The sequence below is a fragment of the Moschus berezovskii genome, chromosome X, assembly GCF_049115385.1.
Source record: "Moschus berezovskii isolate FMDL1 chromosome X, NW_MosBer_1.0, whole genome shotgun sequence".
Classification (NCBI taxonomy): Eukaryota; Metazoa; Chordata; class Mammalia; order Artiodactyla; family Moschidae; genus Moschus; species Moschus berezovskii.
In genome coordinates this window covers 77781433-77795027 of record NC_142488.1, presented here as the reverse complement: position 1 = coordinate 77795027, position 13595 = coordinate 77781433, and the positions used below count along the sequence as shown (strand labels likewise).

The following is a 13595-nucleotide window of genomic DNA, read 5'->3' as shown; positions in this document are numbered from 1 at the left end:
CTTGCTTAGAAAATCCCATGGATGGAGGAGCCTGGTAGGCTGTAGTCCATGGGGTCGCTACCAGTCAGACATGACTGAGCGAATTCACTTTCACTTTTCACTTTCACACATTGGAGAAGGAAATGGCAACCCACTCCATTGTTCTTGCCTGGAGAATCCCAGGGACTGGGGAGCCTGGTGGGCTTCCGTCTACGGGGTCACACAGAGTCAGACACGACTGAAGTGACTTAGCAGCAGCAGGTTTGTCACAGCTTTTCTTCCAAGGAGCAAGTGTCTTTTAAGTTCATGGCTTCAGTCACAATCTGCAGTGATTTTGGAACCCAAAAAAATAAAGTCTGTCACTGTTTCCTTTGTTTCCCCATCTATTTGTCATGAAGGGATGGGACCAGATGCCATGATCTTCGTTTTTTAATGTTGAGTATTAAGCCAACTTTTTCACTCTCCTCTTTCACTTTCATCAAGAGGCTTTTTAGTTCCTCTTCACCTTCTGCCAAAAGGGTGGTGTCACCTGCATACTGAGGCTATTGATATTTATCCTGGCAATATTGATTCCAGCTTGTGCTTCATCCAGCCAGACATTTATCATGAAGTACTCTGCATATAAGTTAAATACGCAGGGTGACAATATACAGACTTGATGTACTCCTTTTCCAGTTCTGAGCCAGTTCATTGTTTCATGTCCAGTTCTAACGGTTCCTTCTTGACCTGCATACAGATTTCTCAGGAGGCAGGTAAGGTGCCCTGTTATTCCCATTTCTTGAAGAATTTTCCACAGTTTGTTGTGATCTACACAGTCAAAGACTTTGGTGTAATTGATAAAGCAGAAATAGATGTTTCTCTGGAATTCTTTGCTTTTTCTACAATCCACCAGATGTTGACAATTTGATCTCTGGTCCCTCTGCCTTTTCTAAATCTAGCTTGAACATCTAGAAGTTCAAGGTTCATGTACTGTTGAAGCCTGGCTTGGAGAATTTTGAGCATACTTTGCTAGCATGTGAAATGAGTGCAACTGTGTAGTAGTTTGAATATTCTTTGGCATTGCCCCTCTTTAGGATTGGAATGAAAACTGGCATTTTCAGTTGGAGGAGATCGCCATTAATCCCACCAAAGAGCTGCGGAACAGAGGACCCACAAACTACAGAACAATCACATATTTAGTGAAGAAAGCTGATCGCCGAAGAATTGATGCTTTTGAACTGTGTTGCTGGAGAAGACTCTTGAGAGTCCCTTGGATTGCAAGGAGATCCAACCAGTCCATTCTAAAGGAGATCAGTCCTGGGTGTACATTGGAAGGACTGATGCTAAAGCTGAAACTTCAATACGTTGGCCACCTCATGAGACGAGTTGACTCACTGGAAAAGAGTCTGATGCAAGGAGGGATTGGGGGTGGGAGGAAAAGGGGACGACAGAGAATGAGATGGCTGGATGGCATCACCGACTCAATGGACATGAGTTTGAGTTAACTCCGTGAGTTGGTGATGGACAGGAAGTTTTCATGGCGTGACCTGTGTCCCCGTTCCCTGAGCGCCCCCTGCCCATCCCATTCCCCAAGAGATATAGTTTGCGCCCGGGGCACAGCTGACTGGCTGCCTCCTAAGCAGCAGTGGCGGTCCCATCAGCAGAGCCTCCCAGGAAGCTGGAGACCAACGATGAATAACTGATGTGTGGGGTGGGGTAGCCGGAAGACGGCTGCAGTGACTGGAAGCAGAGAGTGGGAGCGCGGGAGCGCAGTAGCCAAAAGCGCACTCAGAGCTGGCAGCGCGGAGCGAGCTGTCAGAGCCGCCGCCATCACCCCGGTTGCGCCTGCTGCCTGCGCGCAGCATTTGTTCCGCGCCGCCTGCGGTCGACCCAGGTCTGGCCCCAGCTGACTGCGGGTGCCAGGGCAGGATCGCCGCCCGTGCAACTTCCAGCCCTGCTGTCCTCCTGTGAGAGGAGCTTGGCCGCCCGTTACTGCTCTGACATCAGAAGAGTGGCCAGAGCGATCCCCTCTAGGCAAAGTCCCCATGCAGCACCCGCCCCCCCCTCAATTCCATGAGCGCCATGAAACCCACTCTGTAGCACAATGATGAGTAGTTCCCCTGTGACTTTGTCCCTGCCAGCCTCCCGGCTCCCTCTCCGTGGTCACCAGGGTTTGGGAAGTGACCAACACATCCCAGAGCCAGGTCCTCAGGAACCCTATGGCCAATATCAACAACCCCATGAATCGAGGCTGCAACTCCATGGCATTGAGCATGACCATCAGCAATCCTGGGCTCAATTCCCCACAGTTTGCAGGGCAGCAGCAGCAGTTCTCGAAGAAGGCAATGGCAAGCCACTCCAGTACTCTTGCCTGGAAAATCCCATGGACGGAGAAGTCTGGTAGGCTGTAGTCCATGCGGTCGCTACGAGTCAGACACGACTGAGTGACTTCACTTTTACTTTTCACTTTCACACATTGGAGAAGGAAATGGCAACCCAGTCCATTGTTCTTGCCTGGAGAATCCCAGGGACGGGGGAGCCTGGTGGGCTGCCGTCTATGGCGTCACACAGAGTCAGACAAGACTGAAGTGACTTAGCAGCAGCAGCAGCAGCAGTTCTTGGCCAAGGTTGGCCCCACTCAGCCATATATCTCGCAGAGAACATACTCTTGGCCCTATTACTCTGGCAGTGGGGGCCTTGGAACCACTCAGCCGGCAACTGCTGCAGTGGTGGCAGTAGAGGCCATGGAAGCAGCCACAGTTAAAATGCCACTGTGACAACCTCACAAGAAACACAGAAAAAGGGTAAAAACCGGTGTGGACTGATGGGTCCCACCCACGTGTTTAACAGCCAATTTATGAACCAGCCTTGGGCTGGCGGATCTACCTTCATGGGGGTGGGGGGATGGCAACATGAACCCCACAGGCATGCCTGCTGGCTTGACACCCTCGGGGATGATTGGCCCTTCCATGGGTATGAATCAACCCCACTGCCAGGTATCAGCCCCTTTGGCACACATGGGCAGTGAATGCCCCAGCAGACCTACTCGGGCCCCAGACCCAGTCCCTTCCCATGCAAAGTATAAAAAGGCCATACCTTGGAGAGCCCAACTGTGGAAACCAGCAGTATGGACCAAATAGCCAGTTCCTCACCCCAACCCCCCGAGGCCATTCATCTCTTCCAACTACTCCAGGCAGCAGCCAATGGCCAGCCAGCTGAGCACGGAGCAGTACCTGCTCCATACCCCCACTCCCTACCCCCACCCACCCCCGCCCCAGTCAACATGGGGCAGTATTACAAGCCAGAACAATTTAATTGACAAAATAATACCTTCTCTGGAAGCAGTAACAGCAACTACAGGCAAGGGAACATCAATAGGCCTCCCAGGCCTCTCACCTCTTCCAGGAAATCCCATGCTCCCACGACGTACAGAAGCAGCATCCTCCCATATCTGTCCCTCATTCAAGACTTTAAACCACCCTTCCCACCTGCCATCAAACCAAATCAAGCTAAATATGAGCACTCTGCTGCTGCCCCCAGCCAACCACAATGATGAGCTCTGGTTCATGTTCCCCTTGCAGGACAGCGTGGTGCTGAGCCCTTCCGCCTGAAGCACAACCTGGCCGTCAGCAACAACATGTTTCACCTGCAGCCCATGGTCTACCACCTGACACTGGTGTGGCAGTCTGACCTGGAGCTGCCGGTCAAGTGCTACTACCTTGAGGACTGGCAGATGAACATCACCTGGCTGGCCTCGATGCAGGTCAGCGTGAACGATGAGAGCAAGGGAACAGCAAGACGTCCCACAAGCTCTTGCACCTCAAGCACGTGTGACAGCGGGCTGAAACACCATACAGAACACTCACTGCCTGCTGCTGCTCCAACCTCTTCGTGTTGCAGCTGGTCCACCAGCCCTCCATGTGCTCCGTGCTATAAGGCCTCCTCAAGAAATGGCTCCTGCCCTCAGAGCACTGTATCATGAAAATCAAGCAGAATTTCAGCAGTGTGGTGGTTTCATCAGGCAACATGAACTTCAGTGGTGAGGATGTTTTGGAGTAGACAGCCATCTCTGCAGTAGACAGGTATCTCTGAAGTGCCTCATCACATTCTGGTGCATCCACCTGCCTACTCAAGGACACAGTGGCAAGCACATCCAGTGCTTTGACTTGTAGTCACACCTGTAGTTGAACTGTGAGAGAAAAACCTGGAGGTGTCCTTTGTGTAATAAAACTGCTCTGCTGGAGGACCTGGAGGTGGATCAGTACATTTTGGGCATCCTGATTGCCATCCAACACTCTGAGTTTGAAGAGGTCACCAATGACCCCACATGCAGCTGGCAGCCAGTGACCATCAAGTCAGATCTACACATTAAGGATGACTCTGATGGCATTCCCTCCAAGAGGTCAAGACCATGAGTCCCACCCAGATGATCCTGCTCAATGTCATGGAGATGACTGTGTTAGAAGAAGCACAGTGACTGAAACTGCCCACCCTGGCCAGGCACCATAGTAACCATTTGCTTGTGCTGTTTTACAATAGGAGGTCCTGGTAAGGAACACGGAACTAATAAGCCACCACCAACTGGAAAAGTTCAGGAAAGGTCAAAAGAAGACACCACATTTCTGATCACCTGCCAGAATCCTTCTCTCTGGCATTCATCTTGGCTGAACAAGGCATGCACCACCAGGAAGGACTCTGAATCAGAATGCTTGGCTAAAGACAACCCAGAAACTAATCCCAACACCAGAAAACCCAAGACTGCCAGCCACATGACAGAGCTGTTCTCCGGGGTTCCCTTACCCTGCCGCTCTCCATCCGGGTGCCTTTTCCCAATAAAATCTTGCTTTGTCAGCACATGTGTCTCCTTAGGCAATTCATTTTCAAGTGTTAGACAAGAGCCCAGTTTTCGGCCCTAGAAGGGGTCCCCCATCTTGCAACAATTGCAGCCCTGGGCCTCAGTCCATACCCTTATCCACTCCCATCTCTGCCCGGGAGCACCAACTCCAGTGACTACAGCAGCCAAGGCAACAACTATGAGGGCCGTGACAATTTTGACTTCCTCCTCAGAACCCCAGCAGGAAGCCCATGAACAACTTCATGCATAGGCTCCCCAGCTCTTCCAACCCCTGGACATGCCTGACAACATGGCCACCCCAGAGAAGCCCCTCAGTCACCACCACATGCAGGAGACTATGACACACAGTGGCAGTTCTGACCAGCCACATCCCTCCATACAATGGTTTGCACCTCCAACACCCCAACAGTCTCTCAGGGCCTTTATTACATCACAGTGGGATTCCTCCTCTTTCTCACCTTTCCAGGCAACTGCCACAAGACACTCCCAGCAACCATCCATACAGAAACTTCACCTTTAACCCCTCCTCAGACTTAGAGGGTCAGGCCAGAGAGCACGGAGCTTCTGATATCCCAGAGCCTTTGCTGGATCTCCTTCCAGAACTCATAAACCCTGACAAGTATCTCTCATATCTGGATCCCGTCTGACCTGCCTATCAGTAGTAACGATGACTTTCTGAATCTCTTTGAGAACAACTGAAACCCACCCCTCCACTGGGGCCACCCCTCCCCACTTGGCCTCCTTCCCCATCTGCCCCCCACACTTCCCCACTGGGAGCCCATGCCCTTGAACCGCCCCTGCCACAGCGTTTAGAGCTGAGGGGCAGGTGGGTGCACTGTGAAGGCAGTGTGGGTCTGGACCCCACACCAAGAGCAGGCCCTGAAGATGATCCTCGAGATGGGGCACCAGCCCAGGGAAAGGGCACATGCTGATGGCAGCTTCCAGATAACCCTCCAGTGCCCCCAGATTCTTCCAGCTTCTAAACTGTAACCCAGCCTCTCTGCTTCCTGGCACAGAACCTTCTCCAAGTGACTCTGAACCTGAGAGAGGGTGCCCCAGACCCTGGTAGCCCTGACACTTGGAAGAGAAGTGGTAGTTGGTGGCAATGAGAGTGACCTGCCCAGCCTCATCCCCCTCCCCTCAACAACCCCTACCACAGAAAATCACAAACCTCTGGGCAAGAGAACTTTTCAGGGGCCAAGGTTATCCCTTTGACCCCAGACCTCTAAGCCAGGATACACTATAGACACTCTCATAAAGTGGAGAAAAAGGACAAGATTCTGTGTTTGGGAGAGGGAGAGCCATTCACCCTCTTCATTAGGGACTGGTGGAAATGGGAGTCAGGCCCTCCTCCGAGCCAGGATGGCTCAAGAACCGCTGACTCAGGCCAGGGCTCAGCCTTGAGGGGTGGGGATGAAGGGGAAGAGAAAGATCCCAGCTGACACTATTATGCCCTTTCTTGGGTGTGAGGAACCACACAGAGAGAGGGAAAATGACCCATAAAAGGGTAATTTGAGAACATACATGAGAACCTCTGGTCCTGGGTGTAACCAATCAGGCACACGATTTTACCGTCGCCTATTTTGCATAGAGCATAACCAATCAGGTCCCCCGGAAGGAAGTGGGGGGGGCGGGGAGGAGAGGAGTCAAAAATTGTAAAAAGGGAAGACGAGAGTGACTTTGACAGCCTTCCTGAAATTGCCTGTTGGTTGCTAGCTTGTTGCATGGTTTATGCCTGAGGTGTAACTAGTTTGTCATTAGGAATGCTGCCGGCTTAATAAAATCTTGTCTGTTTGAGGTAGAAGTGGTCCGTTTTTCCCACGGGACAAGAACCGAGGGAAAGAAGTATACCAGTTGGACTTTTCCATCCAGCCAACTACTTGCTCTTGGAATCTTCAGGGTAACTTTTTGTGGGTCTGTTTTGCTCCAGACTTCCTTATGCTGTCAAAGCCACATGGCCTGTGATGCTGAGCCACTGGGTCACTTGGGTCTCCTCTATAAATTCATTGTGCCCCTCCACTGCCGCTGCCTGGGGCTCTCACCTGCTCCCCCATGTATTGTCCGTGTTTTCAGTCTCCCTCTTTGTTGCAGGGAGGGACCTCAACACACCTCTGGATTTGACTGCAATATTGGCTCCAGCTGTTGACTTTTGGCCATGTACCAGACGACCCAGAACACAGTTTTCTGTGAAAAAGTTGCCAACGTGCCTTCCCCACCCCTTTTCCTTTGTCCTGTTGTCAAGGTATTTTTCAAACAGCAAGGTGTTCCATATGCAAATCAATTATTTCAAGAACTGCTTTTGTAAATATATTTGTGAATATTTTAATATTGTCTTTGATAAAATCAACATTTTTATTACCTGGTTACAACCCTTTCAGATGACTACTTGGAGCCATAAGTAACCTCAGCAAAATAAAGCCTCAGCAAGTCACTTCTCCATGACAAGCATTCACCCAGCCCACAGGCACGTTTCTACCTCCACTACATGGGACAGACAGGGCACCAGGGGGCAGGCTGGAAGGCCCAAGCACAAGTAATTACCCCATCTTACTGGTTTGAAGCTTTACCCATGTATCATGTTCCTGTAGCCATTTTTGAAGTAACTAATACTTTCTCCCTAAGGGAAGCTCTGAACCCTCAGAGCACTCCACGTCTGCTCTCTAGGCCTAACCAATCCAGACGGTGACGTGGGCAGTAGCCACTCAAGGGACGTGTATATATGTAAATGAGAAATAAAGACATGTTAACATATACATTCATTTCCCTCTATTCAGAGCAAGGGAAATGTGCATTGTTTTTATTTTGCAGAACAAAACAAAAAGTGGCTTGGAACTCCATCTTAATGTGGGAAAACTAGATCCTGTCTTAGTATCTGTTAGGTCTCCACATCTGGCTCATCATATAATATACCCTTGACTCTGTGTGGAAAGGAATTTTTTGTCCTGCTTTTGTTTTTATTTTACCTACATGTACAGTTTAGCTTCAGTGTACTAATTCTTCCACCTGTGTACTAGTCTTCCCACCTTTGTATTTTTAGGGTGCTATGAAAGGAATGAAAAAAAAACAGGAATTAAGAAGAAACTTGTAACCAAATTCATACTTTGTATAATTTTTGATATCATGATTGCAGGTGATTCACAAATACACACATGAACACACCCACTGTGAAGCCTGAAGTAACCCCCATAGTGACCGTTATTGGCTTTGTACACCTCTGTACAAAGCAGTCATTTCATACTTTAAACTGGTCAGAAAACTCCGTGATTTCAAGTGTTATAAAGCTGTATGTAGTTAGATGATGTGACAACCTGTAATATTTATCAAATAAATATGTATTCAACTGAAACCTGTATATTAGGTGTTCATGTGGTTATTTCATATCTAAAGATTAAATTTTTGGCTCTCGATAGACATTTATATACTCTGTCATAACACTGAGGAATCTCATTGCCCATAATTTTATCTAAATAAATGGACAGAAATAAAACAACAAGAAAGCACCAAATAAAATTGCTCCTCAGAAATTAAATGCTTAAGCATAAATCTGGTAAAAATGAACAGTATCTGCATGATAAACAGTACAAAATATTAATAATATTAAAAATTTGAAAAGCTGAATAAACGGAGAGATAACTAATTCCATAGATCAAATGATTGCATAGTGAAGATATCATGTATGTGTGCACAGTAAGACACTTCAGTCATTTTCAACTCTTTAAGATCCTATGGATCACATCCTGTCAAACTCCTCTGTTAGTTGGATTCTCCAGGAAAGAATATTGGAGTGGGTTGCCATGCCTTCCTCTGGAGGATCATCCAGGAATTGAACCCGCTACTCTTACATGTCCTGCATTGGCAGTTTTTTTGTTTGTTTGTTTGTTTACCACTAGAATTACCTGAGAAGCCCTAGTGAAGGTGTCAGTTTTCCACAAATAGTTCTATAGGTGTAATATAATTCTTAAAAATCTCAGCAAGGCTTTTATATATACACAAATATAGACAAGTTGATTTTAAAATATCTGTATAAAAAACAAAGAAACAGAACAGATAAAAACAATTTTGTTTGTTTGTTTTTACCTCATCTTCCACTTTTTATTTTTTAATTAATTTATTTTAATTGGATGCTAATTATTTTACATTATTGTATTGGTTTTGCCATACATTGACATGAATCTGCCCCAGGTGGTTCAAGATAGGGAACACATTTTTTTTTTTTAATGTGGAAGAAATTTTGAGCAACTAAAGTACCTTTATTAAGGTATTATTAAGTACGTTATTAAGATGACCTTAATACAGACTGTTGACAAAGAGATAGGGCCTTAGATTGATGGAATAGAATAATGTGCCTGTTCATAGGCTCATAAGCCAGTGTATATGGACAAGACACAAAGGTTATTATATGGAGGAAGGATAGTCTTTTAATAAAGTGTTGAAAAAATTTTAATGGTGTTGAACAAATTGGACTTTGATATGCAAAATAATGAATACTGACTTGCACCTCAGATACTATACAAAGATTAATTCAGAATTGGTTATAAATATAAATATGAAATGTAAAGCTTAATTCTTTTAGAAGAAATGTGAAAAACTCCAAGACTCATGATTAGGCAAAGAATTTTTTAGACATGACACCAAAGTCATGAACCATAAAAGAGAAATATGATTGATTTCACATAACAAAATTCTTTAAATTTTACTCTAAAAAATAGCCTCAAAATAGAATGAAAAATCAAGCTTACAGATGGGAAGGAACTAGTTGCACAATACATATCTGACAAAGGACTTATATATAGAATATATGTAGGACTCTCAAAAGTTAATAGTTTAAAACAAAACAACAGGGTAATGGAAACTAAAACAAAAATAAACAAATGGGACCTAAATAAACTTAAAAACTTTTGCACAACCAAAGAAACTATAAGCAACGTGAAAAGCCAGCCTTCAGAATGGGAGAATATAAGAGCAAATGAAACAACTGACAAAGAACTAATCTCCAAAATATGCAAGCAGCTCATGCAGCTCAATACCAGAAAAATAAATGACCCAATCAAAAAAGTGGGCCAAAGAACTAAACAGACATTTCTCCAAAGAAGAAATACAGATGGCTAACAAATATATGAAAAGATGCTTAATATCACTCATTATCAGAGACCTGCAAATCAAAGCCCCAGTGAAGTACCATCTCATGCTGGTCAGAATGGCTGTTATCAAAAAGTGTACAAACAATAAATGCTGGAGAAGGTGTGAAGAAAAGGGAACACTCTTACACTGTTGGTGGGAATGTAAACTAGTACAGCCACTATGGAGAACAGCATGGAGATTTCTTTAAAAATGGAAAACAGAACTGCCATATGACTGAGCAATCCCACTGCTGGGCATACAGAAACCAGAATTGAAAGAGACACGTGTACCCCAATTTTCACTGCAGCACTGTTTACAATAGCTAGGACATGGAAGCAACCTAGATGTCCATTGGCAGTCAAATAGATAAGGGAATCATGGTACATATACACAATGTAATATTACTCAGCCACAAAAAAGAACACATTGAATCAGTTCTAATGAGGTGGATGAAACTGGAGCTTATTAAACAGAGTGAAGTGAGTCGGAAACAGAAACACCAATACAATATATTAATTCATATATATGGAATTTAGAAAGATGGTAATGACAACCCTATATGCAAGACAGAAAAACAGACACAGATTTAAAGAACAGACTTTTGTACTACGTGGGAGAAGGTGAGGGTGGGATGGTTTGAGAGAATAGCATTGAAACATGTATATTACCATATGTAAAATAGATGACTAGTGCAAGTTCAATGCCTGAAACATGACACTCAAAGCCAGTGCTCTGAGACAACTCAGAGGGATGGGTGGGGAGGGAGGAAGGAGGGGGATTCAGGATGGGGGGAACACATGTACACTTGTGGCTGATTCATGTCAATATATGACAAAAACAACCACAATAGTGTAAAATAATTAGCCTCCAATTAAAATAAATAAATTGATTAAAAAATATCCAACTCAAAAGTGTGTAAAATACAGGTACACATGTTCTAACCGAGATTTAACAGATGGCAAGCTAAGTACATGAAAAGATACTTAATATCATTAGCCATCAGAGAAATGCAAATTAAAACCACCATAATATACTAAGGCACACCTATTCAAATACCTAAAATTAAAGACCATAAACAACACCCAAAGCATATGAGAACGCAGAGAAACTGAATAATTTATACATTGCTGGTAGAAATGCATAATGGTGTTAACAGTGTGTTTGAAATCCATTTGATAGTTACTTTTAAAATTAAATATGCAACATGTGACCTAGACATCTTATTCTTTGACATTTAACACAGAGAAATGAAAACTTCCATTTACAGAAAATCTGTGCATGAATGTTTATATCTGCTTCATTCGTAACAGCCGAAATTTAGGCAGTCTATATGTCCTTTAAATGGTGAATGTTTAAACAAATTTTGGTACATATGTAGCATGGAATACTACTTAGCAATAAAAAGCAGTGAGCTGTGGATACACACAAGTATCTCACAATACTCACAAGAATCTCAAGGGAAGTATTATGGATTAAAAAGTCAATCACAACAATTTGCACACGACCAAGTAGGAAGTCAAGAAACACCTGGAGTAACTGGCAAATTTGGCCTTGGAACACGGAATGAAGCAGGGCAAAGGCTAATAGAGTTTTGTCAAGAGAATGCACTGGTCATAGCAAACACCCTCTTCCAACAACACAAGAGAAGACTCTACACATGGACATCACCAGATGGTCAACACCGAAATCAGATTGATTATATTCTTTGCAACCAAAGATGGAGAAGCTGTATACAGTTAGCGAAAACAAGACCAGGAGCTGACTGTGGCTCAGATCATGAACTCCTTATTGCGAAGTTCAGACTTAAATTGAAGAAAGTAGGGAAAACCACTAGACCATTCAGATATGACCTCAATCAAATCCCTTATGATTATGCAGTGGAAGTGAGAAATAGATTTAAGGGACTAGATCTGATTGATAGAGTGCCTGATGAACTCTGGACGGAGGTTCGTGACATTGTACAGGAGACAGGGGCCAAGACCATCCCCATGGAAAAGAAATGCAAAAGAGCGAAATGGCTGTCTGAGGAGGCCTTACAAATAGCTGTAAAAAGAAGAGAGGCGAAAAGCAAAGGAGAAAAGGAAAGATATAAGCATCTGAATGCAGAGTTCCAAAGAATAGCAAGGAGAGATAAGAAAGCCTTCCTCAGTGATCAATGCAAAGAAATAGAGGAAAACAACAGAATAGGAAAAACAAGAGACCTCTTCAAGAAAATTAGAGATTCCAAGGGAACTTTTCATGCAAAGATGGGCTCGATAAAGGACAGAAATGGTAGGGACCTAACAGAAGCAGAAGATATTAAGAAGAGGTGGCAGGAATACACAGAAGAACTGTACAAAAAAGATCTTCACGACCAAGATAGTCACGATAATGTGATCACTGACCTAGAGCCAGACATCTTGGAATGTGAAGTCAAGTGGGCCTTAGAAAGCATCACTAGGAACAAAGCTAGTGGAGGTGATGGAATTCCAGTTGAGCTATTTCAAGTCTTGAAAGATGATGCTGTGAAAGTGCTGCACTCAATATGCCAGCAGATTTGGAAAACTCAGCAGTGGCCACAGGACTGGAAGAGGTCAGTCTTCATTCCAATCCCAAAGAAAGGGAATGCCAAAGAATGCTCAAACTACCGCACAATTGCACTCATCTCACACGCTAGTAAAGTCATGCTCAAAATTCTCCAAGCCAGGCTTCAGCAGTATGTAAACCGTGAACTCCCAGATGTTCAAGCAGGTTTTAGAAAAGGCAGAGGCACCAGAGATCAAATTGCCAACATCCGCTGGATCATGGAGAAAGCAAGAGAGTTTCAGAAAACCATCTATTTCTGCTTCATTGACTATGCCAAAGCCTTTGACTGTGTGGATCACAATAAACTGTGGAACATTCTGAAAGAGATGGGAATCCCAGACCACCTGACCTGCCTCTTGAGAAACCTGTATGCAGGTCAGGAAGCAACAGTTAGAACCAGTCATGGAACAACAGACTGGTTCCAAATAGGAAAAGGTGTACGTCAAGGTTGTATATTGTCACCTTGCTTATTTAACTTATATGCAGAGTACATCATGAGGAACGCTGGGCTGGAAGAAGCACAAGCTGGAATCAAGATTGCTGGGAGAAATATCAATAACCTCAGATATGCAGATGACACTACCCTTATGGCAGAAAGTGAAGAGGAACTCAAAAGCCTCTTGGTGAAAGTGAAAGAGGAGAGTGAAAAGGTTGGCTTGAAGCTCAACATTCAGAAAACAAAGATCATGGCATCTGGTCCCATCACTTCATGGGAAATAGATGGAAAAACAGTGGAAACAGTGTCAGACTTTGTTTTTTTGGGCTCCAAAATCACTGCAGATGCTGATTGCAGCCATGAAATTAAAAGACGCTTGCTCCTTGGAAGGAAAGTTATGACCAACCTTGATAGTATATTAAAAAGCAGAGACATTACTTTGCCGACCAAGGTCCGTCTAGTCAAGGCAATGGTTTTTCCCGTGGTCATGTATGGATGTGAGAGTTGGACTGTGAAGAAAGCTGATCGCCGAAGAATCGATGCTTTTGAACTGTGGTGTTGGAGAAGACTCTTGAGAGTCCCTTATACTGCAAGGAGATCCAACCAGTCCGTTCTAAAGGAGATCAATCCTGGATGTTCATTGGAGGGACTGATGCTAAA

The 13595-nt window shown here is 44.7% G+C and overlaps 1 pseudogene; it reads left to right on the top strand.

The window, feature by feature from the left end:
• Window positions 1-2062: 2062 nt before the first annotated feature.
• LOC129563953 (zinc finger MIZ domain-containing protein 1-like) lies at window positions 2063-5512 on the top strand (annotated as a pseudogene).
• The last annotated feature ends 8083 nt before the right edge of the window (window positions 5513-13595 follow it).